The 14,265-nt window shown below is 30.6% G+C and overlaps 12 non-coding genes across 12 annotated transcripts; all 12 read left to right on the forward strand.

Annotated features, from left to right (window-relative positions):
• The first annotated feature begins 605 nt into the window (after window positions 1-605).
• TRNAT-CGU (transfer RNA threonine (anticodon CGU)) lies at window positions 606-679 on the forward strand. The gene has a single exon. It is a non-coding gene; the product is annotated as a tRNA-Thr (tRNA).
• A 1,183-nt stretch (window positions 680-1,862) lies between these two features.
• Window positions 1,863-1,936, forward strand: TRNAT-AGU (transfer RNA threonine (anticodon AGU)). The gene has a single exon. It is a non-coding gene; the product is annotated as a tRNA-Thr (tRNA).
• An 855-nt stretch (window positions 1,937-2,791) lies between these two features.
• On the forward strand, window positions 2,792-2,865 carry TRNAT-UGU (transfer RNA threonine (anticodon UGU)). The gene has a single exon. It is a non-coding gene; the product is annotated as a tRNA-Thr (tRNA).
• Window positions 2,866-4,047: 1,182 nt separating this feature from the next.
• On the forward strand, window positions 4,048-4,121 carry TRNAT-AGU (transfer RNA threonine (anticodon AGU)). The gene has a single exon. It is a non-coding gene; the product is annotated as a tRNA-Thr (tRNA).
• Window positions 4,122-4,970: 849 nt separating this feature from the next.
• TRNAT-CGU (transfer RNA threonine (anticodon CGU)) lies at window positions 4,971-5,044 on the forward strand. Its single transcript has one exon. It is a non-coding gene; the product is annotated as a tRNA-Thr (tRNA).
• Window positions 5,045-6,228: 1,184 nt separating this feature from the next.
• On the forward strand, window positions 6,229-6,302 carry TRNAT-AGU (transfer RNA threonine (anticodon AGU)). The gene has a single exon. It is a non-coding gene; the product is annotated as a tRNA-Thr (tRNA).
• An 854-nt stretch (window positions 6,303-7,156) lies between these two features.
• Window positions 7,157-7,230, forward strand: TRNAT-CGU (transfer RNA threonine (anticodon CGU)). The gene has a single exon. It is a non-coding gene; the product is annotated as a tRNA-Thr (tRNA).
• Window positions 7,231-9,342: 2,112 nt separating this feature from the next.
• TRNAT-UGU (transfer RNA threonine (anticodon UGU)) lies at window positions 9,343-9,416 on the forward strand. The gene has a single exon. It is a non-coding gene; the product is annotated as a tRNA-Thr (tRNA).
• A 1,182-nt stretch (window positions 9,417-10,598) lies between these two features.
• TRNAT-AGU (transfer RNA threonine (anticodon AGU)) lies at window positions 10,599-10,672 on the forward strand. Its single transcript has one exon. It is a non-coding gene; the product is annotated as a tRNA-Thr (tRNA).
• An 855-nt stretch (window positions 10,673-11,527) lies between these two features.
• TRNAT-CGU (transfer RNA threonine (anticodon CGU)) lies at window positions 11,528-11,601 on the forward strand. The gene has a single exon. It is a non-coding gene; the product is annotated as a tRNA-Thr (tRNA).
• A 1,182-nt stretch (window positions 11,602-12,783) lies between these two features.
• On the forward strand, window positions 12,784-12,857 carry TRNAT-AGU (transfer RNA threonine (anticodon AGU)). Its single transcript has one exon. It is a non-coding gene; the product is annotated as a tRNA-Thr (tRNA).
• An 854-nt stretch (window positions 12,858-13,711) lies between these two features.
• TRNAT-CGU (transfer RNA threonine (anticodon CGU)) lies at window positions 13,712-13,785 on the forward strand. The gene has a single exon. It is a non-coding gene; the product is annotated as a tRNA-Thr (tRNA).
• The last annotated feature ends 480 nt before the right edge of the window (window positions 13,786-14,265 follow it).

The raw sequence follows: 14,265 nt of genomic DNA on the forward strand, positions 1-14,265 counted from the left end.
TGCTTGAGCAAGCTCCATGATTAATATCGTGTGCAGTCAAAGGAGAATCATGCAGGGAAGTTTATAAAATGTCAGTTACAAGTACATTTTCTTAGATAAATAGAGAGAGAGTAATTTTTATCATAACAGCTGGGAGAACAATTGAAAATTAAACAATATTTAGTTCCATAACATCCAAAATTGTGTTAACAAAGTGTTTCCAAAACTGCTTTGCTTTTCTTGAAAAAGCTTAAAGATAAAATGCTAAAAATTGTTCTATCTTTTTAAGATACTTTTTAATTTTACTTCATGTTTTTACTATGTGAGCATCAGAAAATACTGGCACTAATTCTCATGTAGGATTCCTTTAAAGAGAAATCCATAATAACTGCTACAAAATAGTATACTTGAAAGTCACTTGGCAAAACATTGTAAGAAATAAGGGCCTGTATTTCACAAAAGAAAGGAGAGAATAAAAGCATATTTATTTAGTCACTTATTCATTCAAAATTGCCAACCATTTTAAACTTTGATAAAATACATGTCTCAAAAAGCATTTCAAATATTTTTACCAAAAATTATACTTTACATATATTTTTTTTAATATTAAACAGGGGCTTCTATATGGTGCTGTGGCTTAGTTGGTTAAAGTGCCTGTCTCGTAAACAGGAGATCCTGAGTTCAAATCTCAGCAGTACCTTTTATTTGCTTGTCATATCTTAGCATGTAGTGTATTGTTAATGCTCAAGAAATAAGACATGTGATTCCTTGAGCAACTTTCACCCCAGTTCACTTGGTCAGCAATACAGTTCATTTCTAGATGCAGTCCATATTAGAAGACAATAAAACATGTTCCTGTTTTGATATAAGCCATACAGTGGAATTAAATGTATGCTGTTAGACATGAGAGTTTTCTAGAGAATACTTTGCATTCTGTTTAAACAACCTCCAGAATAATAATGGAGTTTAGTAAAAGGAGAAGTCCATAGGAAGTGTGAAAATATCTAAAGCAAAGTATGTTTACCAAGATAATTTGGGAAAGAGTAATTTTAGTCCTAGAGACTAGGAGAATTATTTAAAAATGAATCAATATTTAGTTCCATAACATTTGCAAAATTCTGTTAGGAAAGTATTTCCAGAAAAAAAAGCTTCATGTCTCTTGAACAAGCTTCAAGAAAAAAAGCTAACATTAGATCTATATTTAAAAGATAGAGATCTTCATTTGAATTACAAGTTTATTTTTTCTGTTTATGTATCATAAAAAAGCAAACATTAATCCATTGTAGGATGCTTTTAAAGAGAATGCTATAATAACTGGTACAAAAAAATAATAAGAGAGTGACTTTGACAAACCATTTTAAGAAAAACAGTCCTATAATTTTTAAATGAATGTAGAGAAGAAAACATATACTGTATTTTTTTTCTTTATTTTTACCTTTTAAAGAATCGATTAAGCATCAGCCTTTTTAAGGATCTCAAAAAATGTTACCATAAAACATACATGAGATATATAATTTTTCATTATATGACACTTTGGAGCAGGTGGTGCTGTGGCTTAGCTGGTTAACACGCCTGTCTAGTATACAGGAGATCCTGCAATCGAATCTTGGCAGTGACTTTTGTTTGGTTAATTTTCATCACCTTATTATGTAGTTTGTTGTTGATTCATGACAATATGAGATGTGAAAACTTTAGCAGTCTTCTTTCTGGCTTACTTGGTGGACAATGTTCTATGTTTCTAGATAAAGTCTACATCTGACAAACACAAAATAATGCAATATTTCCTTTCTTGAATATAAGCTATATTTTAGCAATAAAATTGCTGCTAAAGTAAACATCAGATATTTCCATAAAATAGCATGTAGAAAAGCTTCCTTCCATGTGGTGCTGTGGCTTAGTTGGTTAAAGTGCCTGTCTAGTAAACAGGAGATCCTGAGTTCAAATCTCAGCAGTGCCTTTGTTTGATTCATTTTCATCTACTAAGTATGTAGTTTGTTGTTGATTCATTACAATATGAGACGTGACAACTGTAGTAGCTTTCACCCAGGCTTACTTGATGAACAATGTACTACATTTCTAGAAAATGTCCATATCAGAAAAACACAAAATAATGCTATATTCCCATTCTTGAGTATAAGCTATTTTTTTTTAAAATAAACTGATGCTAAGGCAAACATCAGAAATTTCCAGAAAATAGCATTTATTATGCTTGAGCAAGCTCCATGATTAATATCGTGTGCAGTCAAAGGAGAATCATGCAGGGAAGTTTATAAAATGTCAGTTACAAGTACATTTTCTTAGATAAATAGAGAGAGAGTAATTTTTATCATAACAGCTGGGAGAACAATTGAAAATTAAACAATATTTAGTTCCATAACATCCAAAATTGTGTTAACAAAGTGTTTCCAAAACTGCTTTGCTTTTCTTGAAAAAGCTTAAAGATAAAATGCTAAAAATTGTTCTATCTTTTTAAGATACTTTTTAATTTTACTTCATGTTTTTACTATGTGAGCATCAGAAAATATTGGCACTAATTCTCATGTAGGATTCCTTTAAAGAGAAATCCATAATAACTGCTACAAAATAGTATACTAGAAAGTCACTTGGCAAAACATTGTAAGAAATAAGGGCCTGTATTTCACAAAAGAAAGGAGAGAATAAAAGCATATTTATTTAGTCACTTATTCATTCAAAATTGCCAACCATTTTAAACTTTGATAAAATACATTTCTCAAAAAGCATTTCAAATATTTTTACCAAAAATTATACTTTACATATATTGTTTATCAATATTAAACAGGGGCTTTTATATGGTGCTGTGGCCTAGTTGGTTAAAGTGCCTGTCTTGTAAACAGGAGATCCTGAGTTCAAATCTCAGCAGTACCTTTTATTTGCTTGTCATATCTTAGCATGTAGTGTATTGTTGATGCTCAAGAAATAAGACGTGATTCCATTAGCAACTTTCACCCCAGTTCACTTGGTCAGCAATACAGTTCATTTCTAGATGCAGTCCATATTAGAAGACAATAAAACATGTACCTGTTTTGATATAAGCCATACAGTGGAATTAAATGTATGCTGTTAGACATGAGAGTTTTCTAGAGAATACTTTGCATTCTGTTTAAACAACCTCCAGAATAATAATGGAGTTTAGTAAATGGAGAAGTCCTTAGGAAGTGTGAAAATATCTAAAGCAAAGTATGTTTACCAAGATAATTTGGGAAAGAGTAATTTTAGTCCTAGAGGCTAGGAGAATTATTTAAAAATGAATCAATATTTAGTTCCATAACATTTGCAAAATTCTGTTAGGAAAGTATTTCCAGAAAAAAAAGCTTCAAGTCTCTTGAACAAGCTTCAAGAAAAAAAGCTAACATTAGATCTATATTTAGAAGATAGAGATCTTCATTTGAATTACAAGTTTATTTTTTCTGTTTGTGTATCATAAAAAAGCAAACATTAATCCATTGTAGGATGCTTTTAAAGAGAATGCTATAATAACTGCTACAAAAAAATAATATAAGAGAGTGACTTTGCCAAACCATTTTAAGAAAAACAGTCCTATAATTTTTAAATGAATGTAGAGAAGAAAAAATATACTGTATTTTTTTTCTTTATTTTTACCTTTTAAAGAATCGATTAAGCATTGGCCTTTTTAAGGATCTCAAAAAATGTTACCATAAAACATACATGAGATATATAATTTTTCATTATATGACACTTTGGAGCAGGTGGTGCTGTGGCTTAGCTGGTTAACACGCCTGTCTAGTATACAGGAGATCCTGCAATCGAATCTTGGCAGTGACTTTTGTTTGGTTAATTTTCATCACCTTATTATGTAGTTTGTTGTTGATTCATGACAATATGAGATGTGAAAACTTTAGCAGTCTTCTTTCTGGCTTACTTGGTGGACAATTTTCTATGTTTCTAGATAAAGTCTACATCTGACAAACACAAAATAATGCAATATTTCCTTTCTTGAATATAAGCTATATTTTAGCAATAAAATGATGCTAAGGTAAACATCAGATATTTCCATAAAATAGCATGTAGAAAAGCTTCCTTCCATGTGGTGCTGTGGCTTAGTTGGTTAAAGTGCCTGTCTAGTAAACAGGAGATCCTGAGTTCAAATCTCAGCAGTGCCTTTGTTTGATTCATTTTCATCTACTAAGTATGTAGTTTGTTGTTGATTCATTACAATATGAGACGTGACAACTGTAGTAGCTTTCACCCAGGCTTACTTGATGAACAATGTACTACATTTCTAGAAAATGTCCATATCAGAAAAACACAAAATAATGCTATATTCCCATTCTTGAGTATAAGCTATTTTTTTTTTAAATAAACTGATGCTAAGGTAAACATCAGAAATTTCCAGAAAATAGCATTTATTATGCTTGAGCAAGCTCCATGATTAATATCGTGTGCAGTCAAAGGAGAATCATGCAGGGAAGTTTATAAAATGTCAGTTACAAGTACATTTTCTTAGATAAATAGAGAGAGAGTAATTTTTATCATAACAGCTGGGAGAACAATTGAAAATTAAACAATATTTAGTTCCATAACATCCAAAATTGTGTTAACAAAGTGTTTCCAAAACTGCTTTTCTTGAAAAAGCTTAAAGATAAAATGCTAAAAATTGTTCTATCTTTTTAAGATACTTTTTAATTTTACTTCATGTTTTTACTATGTGAGCATCAGAAAATACTGGCACTAATTCTCATGTAGGATTCCTTTAAAGAGAAATCCATAATAACTGCTACAAAATAGTATACTTGAAAGTCACTTGGCAAAACATTGTAAGAAATAAGGGCCTGTATTTCACAAAAGAAAGGAGAGAATAAAAGCATATTTATTTAGTCACTTATTCATTCAAAATTGCCAACCATTTTAAACTTTGATAAAATACATGTCTCAAAAAGCATTTCAAATATTTTTACCAAAAATTATACTTTACATATATTTTTTTTAATATTAAACAGGGGCTTCTATATGGTGCTGTGGCTTAGTTGGTTAAAGTGCCTGTCTCGTAAACAGGAGATCCTGAGTTCAAATCTCAGCAGTACCTTTTATTTGCTTGTCATATCTTAGCATGTAGTGTATTGTTAATGCTCAAGAAATAAGACATGTGATTCCTTGAGCAACTTTCACCCCAGTTCACTTGGTCAGCAATACAGTTCATTTCTAGATGCAGTCCATATTAGAAGACAATAAAACATGTTCCTGTTTTGATATAAGCCATACAGTGGAATTAAATGTATGCTGTTAGACATGAGAGTTTTCTAGAGAATACTTTGCATTCTGTTTAAACAACCTCCAGAATAATAATGGAGTTTAGTAAAAGGAGAAGTCCATAGGAAGTGTGAAAATATCTAAAGCAAAGTATGTTTACCAAGATAATTTGGGAAAGAGTAATTTTAGTCCTAGAGGCTAGGAGAATTATTTAAAAATGAATCAATATTTAGTTCCATAACATTTGCAAAATTCTGTTAGGAAAGTATTTCCAGAAAAAAAAGCTTCAAGTCTCTTGAACAAGCTTCAAGAAAAAAAGCTAACATTAGATCTATATTTAGAAGATAGAGATCTTCATTTGAATTACAAGTTTATTTTTTCTGTTTGTGTATCATAAAAAAGCAAACATTAATCCATTGTAGGATGCTTTTAAAGAGAATGCTATAATAACTGCTACAAAAAAATAATATAAGAGAGTGACTTTGCCAAACCATTTTAAGAAAAACAGTCCTATAATTTTTAAATGAATGTAGAGAAGAAAACATATACTGTATTTTTTTTCTTTATTTTTACCTTTTAAAGAATCGATTAAGCATCGGCCTTTTTAAGGATCTCAAAAAATGTTACCATAAAACATACATGAGATATATCATTTTTCATTATATGACACTTTGGAGCAGGTGGTGCTGTGGCTTAGCTGGTTAACACGCCTGTCTAGTATACAGGAGATCCTGCAATCGAATCTTGGCAGTGACTTTTGTTTGGTTAATTTTCATCACCTTATTATGTAGTTTGTTGTTCATTCAAGATAATATGAGATGTGAAAACTTTAGCAGTCTTCTTTCTGGCTTACTTGGTGGACAATGTTCTATGTTTCTAGATAAAGTCTACATCTGACAAACACAAAATAATGCAATATTTCCTTTCTTGAATATAAGCTATATTTTAGCAATAAAATGATGCTAAGGTAAACATCAGATATTTCCATAAAATAGCATGTAGAAAAGCTTCTTTCCATGTGGTGCTGTGGCTTAGTTGGTTAAAGTGCCTGTCTAGTAAACAGGAGATCCTGAGTTCAAATCTCAGCAGTGCCTTTGTTTGATTCATTTTCATCTACTAAGTATGTAGTTTGTTGTTGATTCATTACAATATGAGACGTGACAACTGTAGTAGCTTTCACCCAGGCTTACTTGATGAACAATGTACTACATTTCTTGAAAATGTCCATATCAGAAAAACACAAAATAATGCTATATTCCCTTTCTTGAGTATAAGCTATTTTTTTTTTAAATAAACTGATGCTAAGGTAAACATCAGAAATTTCCAGAAAATAGCATTTATTATGCTTGAGCAAGCTCCATGATTAATATCGTGTGCAGTCAAAGGAGAATCATGCAGGGAAGTTTATAAAATATCAGTTACATGTACATTTTCTTAGATAAATAGAGAGAGAGTAATTTTTATCATAACAGCTGGGAGAACAATTGAAAATTAAACAATATTTAGTTCCATAACATCCAAAATTGTGTTAACAAAGTGTTTCCAAAACTGCTTTGCTTTTCTTGAAAAAGCTTAAAGATAAAATGCTAAAAATTGTTCTATCTTTTTAAGATACTTTTTAATTTTACTTCATGTTTTTACTATGTGAGCATCAGAAAATACTGGCACTAATTCTCATGTAGGATTCCTTTAAAGAGAAATCCATAATAACTGCTTCAAAATAGTATACTAGAAAGTCACTTGGCAATACATTGTAAGAAATAAGGGCCTGTATTTCACAAAAGAAAGGAGAGAATAAAAGCATATTTATTTAGTCACTTATTCATTCAAAATTGCCAACCATTTTAAACTTTGATAAAATACATGTCTCAAAAAGCATTTCAAATATTTTTACCAAAAATTATACTTTACATATATTTTTTTTAATATTAAACAGGGGCTTCTATATGGTGCTGTGGCTTAGTTGGTTAAAGTGCCTGTCTCGTAAACAGGAGATCCTGAGTTCAAATCTCAGCAGTACCTTTTATTTGCTTGTCATATCTTTGCATGTAGTGTATTGTTGATGCTCAAGAAATAAGACATGTGATTCCATGAGCAACTTTCACCCCAGTTCACTTGGTCAGCAATATAGTTCATTTCTAGATGCAGTCCATATTAGAAGACAATAAAACATGTTCCTGTTTTGATATAAGCCATACAGTGGAATTAAATGTATGCTGTTAGACATGAGAGTTTTCTAGAGAATACTTTGCATTCTGTTTAAACAACCTCCAGAATAATAATGGAGTTTAGTAAATGGAGAAGTCCATAGGAAGTGTGAAAATATCTAAAGCAAAGTATGTTTACCAAGATAATTTGGGAAAGAGTAATTTTAGTCCTAGAGGCTAGGAGAATTATTTAAAAATGAATCAATATTTAGTTCCATAACATTTGCAAAATTCTGTTAGGAAAGTATTTCCAGAAAAAAAAGCTTCAAGTCTCTTGAACAAGCTTCAAGAAAAAAAGCTAACATTAGATCTATATTTAGAAGATAGAGATCTTCATTTGAATTACAAGTTTATTTTTTCTGTTTGTGTATCATAAAAAAGCAAACATTAATCCATTGTAGGATGCTTTTAAAGAGAATGCTATAATAACTGCTACAAAAAAATAATATAAGAGAGTGACTTTGCCAAACCATTTTAAGAAAAACAGTCCTATAATTTTTAAATGAATGTAGAGAAGAAAACATATACTGTATTTTTTTTCTTTATTTTTACCTTTTAAAGAATCGATTAAGCATCGGCCTTTTTAAGGATCTCAAAAAATGTTACCATAAAACATACATGAGATATATCATTTTTCATTATATGACACTTTGGAGCAGGTGGTGCTGTGGCTTAGCTGGTTAACACGCCTGTCTAGTATACAGGAGATCCTGCAATCGAATCTTGGCAGTGACTTTTGTTTGGTTAATTTTCATCACCTTATTATGAAGTTTGTTGTTGATTCATGATAATATGAGATGTGAAAACTTTAGCAGTCTTCTTTCTGGCTTACTTGGTGGACAATGTTCTATGTTTCTAGATAAAGTCTGCATCTGACAAACACAAAATAATGCAATATTTCCTTTCTTGAATATAAGCTATATTTTAGCATTAAAATGATGCTAAGGTAAACATCAGATATTTCCATAAAATAGCAAATAAAAAATACTTCTTTCCATGTGGTGATGTGGCTTAGTTCGTTAAAGCGCCTGTCTAGTAAACAGGAGATCCTGAGTTCAAATCTCAGCAGTGCCTTTGTTTGATTCATTTTCATCTACTAAGTATGTTGTTTGTTGTTGATTTATTACAATATGAGACGTGACAACTGTAGTAGCTTTCACCCAGGCTTACTTGATGAACAATGTACTACATTTCTAGAAAAAGTCCATATCAGAATAACACAAAATAATGCTATATTCCCATTCTTGAGAAAAAGCTATTTTTTTTTAAATAAACTGATGCTAAGGTAAACATCAGAAATTTCCAGAAAATAGCATTTATTATGCTTGAGCAAGCTCCATGATTAATATCATGTGCAGTCAAAGGAGAATCATGCAGGGAAGTTTATAAAATGTCAGTTACAAGTACATTTTCTAAGATAAATAGAGAGAGAGTAATTTTTATCATAACAGCTGGGAGAACAATTGAAAATTAAACAATATTTAGTTCCATAACATCCAAAATTGTGTTAACAAAGTGTTTCCAAAACTGCTTTGCTTTTCTTGAAAAAGCTTAAAGATAAAATGCTAAAAATTGTTCTATCTTTTTAAGATACTTTTTAATTTTACTTCATGTTTTTACTATGTGAGCATCAGAAAATACTGGCACTAATTCTCATGTAGGATTCCTTTAAAGAGAAATCCATAATAACTGCTACAAAATAGTATACTAGAAAGTCACTTGGCAATACATTGTAAGAAATAAGGGCCTGTATTTCACAAAAGAAAGGAGAGAATAAAAACATATTTATTTAGTCACTTATTCATTCAAAATTGCCAACCATTTTAAACTTTGATAAAATACATGTCTCAAAAAGCATTTCAAATATTTTTACCAAAAATTATACTTTACATATATTTTTTTTAATATTAAACAGGGGCTTCTATATGGTGCTGTGGCTTAGTTGGTTAAAGTGCCTGTCTTGTAAACAGGAGATCCTGAGTTCAAATCTCAGCAGTACCTTTTATTTGCTTGTCATATCTTAGCATGTAGTGTATTTTTGATGCTCAAGAAATAAGACATGTGATTCCATGAGCAACTTTCACCCCAGTTCACTTGGTCAGCAATACAGTTCATTTCTAGATGCAGTCCATATTAGAAGACAATAAAACATGTTCCTGTTTTGATATAAGCCATACAGTTGAATTAAATGTATGCTGTTAGACATGAGAGTTTTCTAGAGAATACTTTGCATTCTGTTTAAACAACCTCCAGAATAATAATGGAGTTTAGTAAAAGGAGAAGTCCATAGGAAGTGTGAAAATATCTAAAGCAAAGTATGTTTACCAAGATAATTTGGGAAAGAGTAATTTTAGTCCTAGAGACTAGGAGAATTATTTAAAAATGAATCAATATTTAGTTCCATAACATTTGCAAAATTCTGTTAGGAAAGTATTTCCAGAAAAAAAAGCTTCATGTCTCTTGAACAAGCTTCAAGAAAAAAAGCTAACATTAGATCTATATTTAAAAGATAGAGATCTTCATTTGAATTACAAGTTTATTTTTTCTGTTTGTGTATCATAAAAAAGCAAACATTAATCCATTGTAGGATGCTTTTAAAGAGAATGCTATAATAACTGGTACAAAAAAATAATAAGAGAGTGACTTTGCCAAACCATTTTAAGAAAAACAGTCCTATAATTTTTAAATGAATGTAGAGAAGAAAACATATACTGTATTTTTTTTCTTTATTTTTACCTTTTAAAGAATCGATTAAGCATCGGCCTTTTTAAGGATCTCAAAAAATGTTACCATAAAACATACATGAGATATATCATTTTTCATTATATGACACTTTGGAGCAGGTGGTGCTGTGGCTTAGCTGGTTAACACGCCTGTCTAGTATACAGGAGATCCTGCAATCGAATCTTGGCAGTGACTTTTGTTTGGTTAATTTTCATCACCTTATTATGTAGTTTGTTGTTGATTCAAGATAATATGAGATGTGAAAATTTTAGCAGTCTTCTTTCTGGCTTACTTGGTGGACAATGTTCTATGTTTCTAGATAAAGTCTGCATCTGACAAACACAAAATAATGCAATATTTCCTTTCTTGAATATAAGCTATATTTTAGCATTAAAATGATGCTAAGGTAAACATCAGATATTTCCATAAAATAGCAAGTAAAAAAGCTTCTTTCCATGTGGTGCTGTGGCTTAGTTGGTTAAAGTGCCTGTCTAGTAAACAGGAGATCCTGAGTTCAAATCTCAGCAGTGCCTTTGTTTGATTCATTTTCATCTTCTAAGTATGTAGTTTGTTGTTGATTCATTACAATATGAGACGTGACAACTGTAGTAGCTTTCACCCAGGCTTACTTGATGAACAATGTACTACATTTCTAGAAAATGTCCATATCAGAAAAACACAAAATAATGCTATATTCCCTTTCTTGAGTATAAGCTATTTTTTTTTTAAATAAACTGATGCTAAGGTAAACATCAGAAATTTCCAGAAAATAGCATTTATTATGCTTGAGCAAGCTCCATGATTAATATCGTGTGCAGTCAAAGGAGAATCATGCAGGGAAGTTTATAAAATGTCAGTTACAAGTACATTTTCTATGATAAATAGAGAGAGAGTAATTTTTATCATAACAGCTTGGAGAACAATTGAAAATTAAACAATATTTAGTTCCATAACATCCAAAATTGTGTTAACAAAGTGTTTCCAAAACTGCTTTTCTTTTCTTGAAAAAGCTTAAAGATAAAATGCTAAAAATTGTTCTATCTTTTTAAGATACTTTTTAATTTTACTTCATGTTTTTACTATGTGAGCATCAGAAAATACTGGCACTAATTCTCATGTAGGATTCCTTTAAAGAGAAATCCATAATAACTACTACAAAATAGTATACTAGAAAGTCACTTGGCAATACATTGTAAGAAATAAGGGCCTGTATTTCACAAAAGAAAGGAGAGAATAAAAACATATTTATTTAGTCACTTATTCATTCAAAATTGCCAACCGTTTTAAACTTTGATAAAATACATGTCTCAAAAAGCATTTCAAATATTTTTACCAAAAATTTTACTTTACATATATTGTTTTTCAATATTAAACAGGGGCTTTTATATGGTGCTGTGGCCTAGTTGGTTAAAGTGCCTGTCTCGTAAACAGGAGATCCTGTGTTCAAATCTCAGCAGTACCTTTTATTTGCTTGTCATATCTTAGCATGTAGTGTATTGTTGATGCTCAAGAAATAAGACATGTGATTCCTTGAGCAACTTTCACCCCAGTTCACTTGGTCAGCAATACAGTTCATTTCTAGATGCAGTCCATATTAGAAGACAATAAAACATGTTCCTGTTTTGATATAAGCCATACAGTTGAATTAAATGTATGCTGTTAGACATGAGAGTTTTCTAGAGAATACTTTGCATTCTGTTTAAACAACCTCCAGAATAATAATGGAGTTTAGTAAAAGGAGAAGTCCATAGGAAGTGTGAAAATATCTAAAGCAAAGTATGTTTACCAAGATAATTTGGGAAAGTGTAATTTTAGTCCTAGAGGCTTGGAGAATTATTTAAAAATGAATCAATATTTAGTTCCATAACATTTGCTAAATTCTGTTAGGAAAGTATTTCCAGAAAAAAAAGCTTCAAGTCTCTTGAACAAGCTTCAAGAAAAAAAGCTAACATTAGATCTATATTTAGAAGATAGAGATCTTCATTTGAATTACAAGTTTATTTTTTCTGTTTGTGTATCATAAAAAAGCAAACATTAATCCATTGTAGGATGCTTTTAAAGAGAATGCTATAATAACTGGTACAAAAAAATAATAAGAGAGTGACTTTGCCAAACCATTTTAAGAAAAACAGTCCTATAATTTTTAAATGAATGTAGAGAAGAAAACATATACTGTATTTTTTTCTTTATTTTTACCTTTTAAAGAATCGATTAAGCATCGGCCTTTTTAAGGATCTCAAAAAATGTTACCATAAAACATACATGAGATATATCATTTTTCATTATATGACACTTTGGAGCAGGTGGTGCTGTGGCTTAGCTGGTTAACACGCCTGTCAAGTAAACAGGAGATCCTGCAATCGAATCTTGGCAGTGACTTTTGTTTGGTTAATTTTCATCACCTTATTATGTAGTTTGTTGTTGATTCATGACAATATGAGATGTGAAAACTTTAGCAGTCTTCTTTCTGGCTTACTTGGTGGACAATGTTCTATGTTTCTAGATAAAGTCTACATCTGACAAACACAAAATAATGCAATATTTCCTTTCTTGAATATAATCTATATTTTAGCATTAAAATGATGCAAAGGTAAACATCAGATATTTCCATAAAATAGCATGTCAGAAAAGCTTCTTTCCATGTGGTGCTGTGGCTTAGTTGGTCAAAGTGCCTGTCTAGTAAACAGGAGATCCTGAGTGCAAATCTCAGCAGTGCCTTTGTTTGAATCATTTTCATCTACTAAGTATGTAGTTTGTTGTTGATTCGTTACAATATGAGACGTGACAACTGTAGTAGCTTTCACCCAGGCTTACTTGATGAACAATGTACCACATTTCTAGAAAAAGTCAATATCAGAAAAACACAAAATAATGCTATATTCCCTTTCTTGAGTGAAAGCTATTTGTTTTTAAAATAAACTGATGCTAAGGTAAACATCAGAAATTTCCAGAAAATAGCATTTATTATGCTTGAGCAAGCTCCATGATTAATATTGTGTGCAGTCAAAAGAGAATCATGCAGGGAATTTTATAAAATGTCAGTTACATGCACATTTTCTAAGATAAACAGAGAGAGAGTAATTTTTATCATAACAGCTGGGAGAACAATTGAAAATTAAACAATATTTAGTTCCATAACATCCAAAATTGTGTTAACAAAGTGTTTCCAAAACTGCTTTGCTTTTCTTGAAAAAGCTTAAAGATAAAATGCTAAAAATTGTTCTATCTTTTTAAGATACTTTTTAATTTTACTTCATGTTTTTACTATGTGAGCATCAGAAAATACTGGCACTAATTCTCATGTAGGATTCCTTTAAAGAGAAATCCATAATAACTGCTACAAACTAGTATACTAGAAAGTCACTTGGCAATACATTGTAAGAAATAAGGGCCTGTATTTCACAAAAGAAAGGAGAGAATAAAAACATATTTATTTAGTCACTTATTCATTTAAAATTGCCAACCATTTTAAACTTTGATAAAATACATGTCTCAAAAAGCATTTCAAATATTTTTACCAAAAATTATACTTTACATATATTTTTTTTAATATTAAACAGGGGCTTCTATATGGTGCTGTGGCTTAGTTGGTTAAAGTGCCTGTCTCGTAAACAGGAGATCCTGAGTTCAAATCTCAGCAGTACCTTTTATTTGCTTGTCATATCTTAGCATGTAGTGTATTGTTGATGCTCAAGAAATAAGACATGTGATTCCTTGAGCAACTTTCACCCCAGTTCACTTGGTCAGCAATACAGTTCATTTCTAGATGCAGTCCATATTAGAAGACAATAAAACATGTTCCTGTTTTGATATAAGCCATACAGTTGAATTAAATGTATGCTGTTAGACATGAGAGTTTTCTAGAGAATACTTTGCATTCTATTTAAACAACCTCCAGAATAATAATGGAGTTTAGTAAAAGGAGAAGTCCATAGGAAGTGTGAAAATATCTAAAGCAAAGTATGTTTACCAAGATAATTTGGGAAAGAGTAATTTTAGTCCTAGAGGCTAGGAGAATTATTTAAAAATGAATCAATATTTAGTTCCATAACATTTGCAAAATTCTGTTAGGAAAGTATTTCCAGAAAAAAAAGCTTCAAGTCTCTTGAACAAGCTTCAAGAAAAA

Source organism: Taudactylus pleione, unplaced genomic scaffold (assembly GCF_031769625.1).
Source record: "Taudactylus pleione unplaced genomic scaffold, aTauple2 ptg000100l, whole genome shotgun sequence".
NCBI classification, from domain to species: domain Eukaryota; kingdom Metazoa; phylum Chordata; class Amphibia; order Anura; family Myobatrachidae; genus Taudactylus; species Taudactylus pleione.